At 40.8% G+C, this 2559-nt stretch overlaps 1 non-coding gene across 1 annotated transcript; it reads left to right on the top strand.

The window, feature by feature from the left end:
* The first annotated feature begins 2007 nt into the window (after nucleotides 1–2007).
* Nucleotides 2008–2111, top strand: LOC112448970 (U6 spliceosomal RNA). The gene has a single exon (XR_003037419.1). It is a non-coding gene; the product is annotated as a U6 spliceosomal RNA (small nuclear RNA).
* Nucleotides 2112–2559: the final 448 nt, after the last annotated feature.

Below are 2559 nucleotides of genomic sequence, written 5' to 3'. Positions count from 1 at the left end.
GGGTTGGGATTTGGGTTTGGGTTCAATAAAGTTGATTTTTTTTAAATATTTATTTATTTGGCTGTGTTGGGTCTTAGTTGAGGCATATGGGATCTTTTTTAGTTGTGGCATGTGGGATCTAGTTCCTTAATCAGAGATCGAACCTGGGCCTCTGCATTGGGACCTCAGAGTCTTAACCAACGGACCACCAGGGAAGTCCATAAAGTCGATTTTTTAAAAAACAGAGGAGGGGGTTTTGAGTGAGGGTCTTATACGCTGGGTTATATTTACTCTAGTATGTGTGTTTGATGGTATTTATGAGTGAATAATGGAAGAGGATGAACCTGCTGTTGCCCATTTGGATACAGGCCATAACTAATTGGAAGCCAAGTTTCCAAGTGTTAGAGAAGAGCAAACCAGGCCTCTATCCATCCATCCACATCCTTGGCCTGGTGCCAACGGATGCCAGGCAAAAGTGAGCAGTTGGAGTAACTCTCCTCTCGCCACTGTCCCTGCAGGAAAGGAGAGTGAGACAGAGCATCACTCTGAGCAGGGCCAACTGCCCAGCCCAGGGCCTTGGCCAACCCCAAGCCCAGGACATCTTCATCAGCAAAGCACCAGGTGTGTGAGTTGGCCACAGCCTCCATTTCAGTTTCAAGATTTGGCATTTATCCTTCTATGGGAAAATAAACGAGCAACATCAAGGGGAAAGCAGACTCAAGAAGATAATGATGGATTTCTCTGATGGTCCAGTGATTTAAAAAAAAAAAAAAAATCTGCTTGCCAATGCAGGGGACAAGGTTTGATCCCTGGTCTGGGAAGATTCCACATATCCCAGAGCACCTAAGACTCTGTGCTGCAATTACTGAAGCCTACCGCTGAGAGCCTGTGCTCTGCAACAAGAGAAGCATCCACGAGAAGTCGACGAACCACATCAAAAGTAGCCCCCTGCTCACCGCAACTAGAGAAAACCCACACAAAAGCAGCAAAGACCCAGCTCAGCCAAAAAATGATTAATTAATTTTTTTTAATAAATAAATAACAGAAATGAAAAATACACTAGAAGGAATCAACAGTAGATTCAATGATACAAAGAAACAAATCAGCAAACTAGAATCAGAGTAGTGGAAATCAACCAAACTGAACAGAAAAAGAAAAAAATAATATAAAAAATGGGGACAGTTTAAGAGACCTCTGACACAAAAATCAAACAACTAACATTTACGTTATGGGGGTCCCTGGAGGAGAAAAGAGAGAGAAAGGGCCAGAGAACGTATTAGAGGACATAATACCTGAAAGCTTCCCTAACCTGAGAAAGGAAACAGACATCCAGGTCCAGGAAGCACAGAGACTCCCAAATAGGATCAACTCAAAGAGGAAAACACCAAGACATATAATTAAAATGGCAAAGAATAAAGATAAAGAACCAGTCAGTCCTAGAGGAAATCAGCCTTGAATATTCATTGGAAGGACTGACACGGAAGCAGAAGCTCCAATACTTTGGCCACCCCATGTGAAGAGCCAACTCATTGGAAAAGACCCTGATGCTGGGAAAGATTGAGGGCACGAGGAGAAGAGGGTGCAGAGGATGAGATGGTTGGATGGCATCACCAGCTCAATGGACATGAGTTTGAGCAAACTCCAGGAGATGGTAAAGGACTGAGAAGCCTGGCGTGCTGCAGTCCATGGGGTCACAAAGAGTCGGACACGACTTAGCAACTGAACACACACACAGATAAAGAGAACATTAAAGCTGGAAGGAAAAAGCAACAAGTGACATACAAGGAAACTCCCGTAAGTCTGTCAGCTGACTTTTCAGCAGAAAGTCTACAGGCCAGAAGGGAATGGCATAATATATTTAATGTGATAAAAGGGAAAAAACTACAACCAAGAATACTTTATCTGCAAGGCTTTGGTTCAGATTCGATGAAGCGATCAAAAATTTTACAGACAAGCAAGAGCCTGTAAAACCATCAAACTGTCTTTAAGAGAAATGTTAAAGGGACTTTTCTAAATGAAAAAGATGGATCACTTCAGCAGTACATACACTAAAATTGGAACCATACAGAAGAAGATTAGCATGGACCCTGCACAAGGATGATATGCAAATTCGTGAAGCTTTCCATATTTTTACCAAACAAAAGTAGAGTCACAGATGTAGGAAACAAACTTATGGTTACTAGAGGATTGGGGGTAGAGGCTGTGGACAAATTGCGAGATTGGAATTGACATACACACACTACTATATATTAAATAGATAACTAATAAGGACTTACTGTATACTCAATACTCTAATTGCCTATATGGGAAAGAATCTTTTTAAAATTGTTTTTTTTTAATTAATTTTTATTGAAGTATAGTTGCTTTACAATGTGTTAGTTTCAACTGTAAAGCAAAATGAATCAGCCATACATCTATATATATTTCCTACCTTTTGGATTTCCTTTCCATTCAGATCTCTGCAGTGCATTAAGTAGAGTTCCCAGTGCAATACAGTAGGTTCTCACTAGTTATCTATTTTATCATAGTGTTAATAGTGTATGTATGTCAATCCCAATCTCCTGATTCCTTTAGCCCATG

This window comes from Bos taurus, chromosome 11 (genome assembly GCF_002263795.3).
Source record: "Bos taurus isolate L1 Dominette 01449 registration number 42190680 breed Hereford chromosome 11, ARS-UCD2.0, whole genome shotgun sequence".
Classification (NCBI taxonomy): domain Eukaryota; kingdom Metazoa; phylum Chordata; class Mammalia; order Artiodactyla; family Bovidae; genus Bos; species Bos taurus.
Note: the sequence above shows the minus strand (reverse complement) of the source record. Positions and strands in the feature narration are given on the sequence as shown.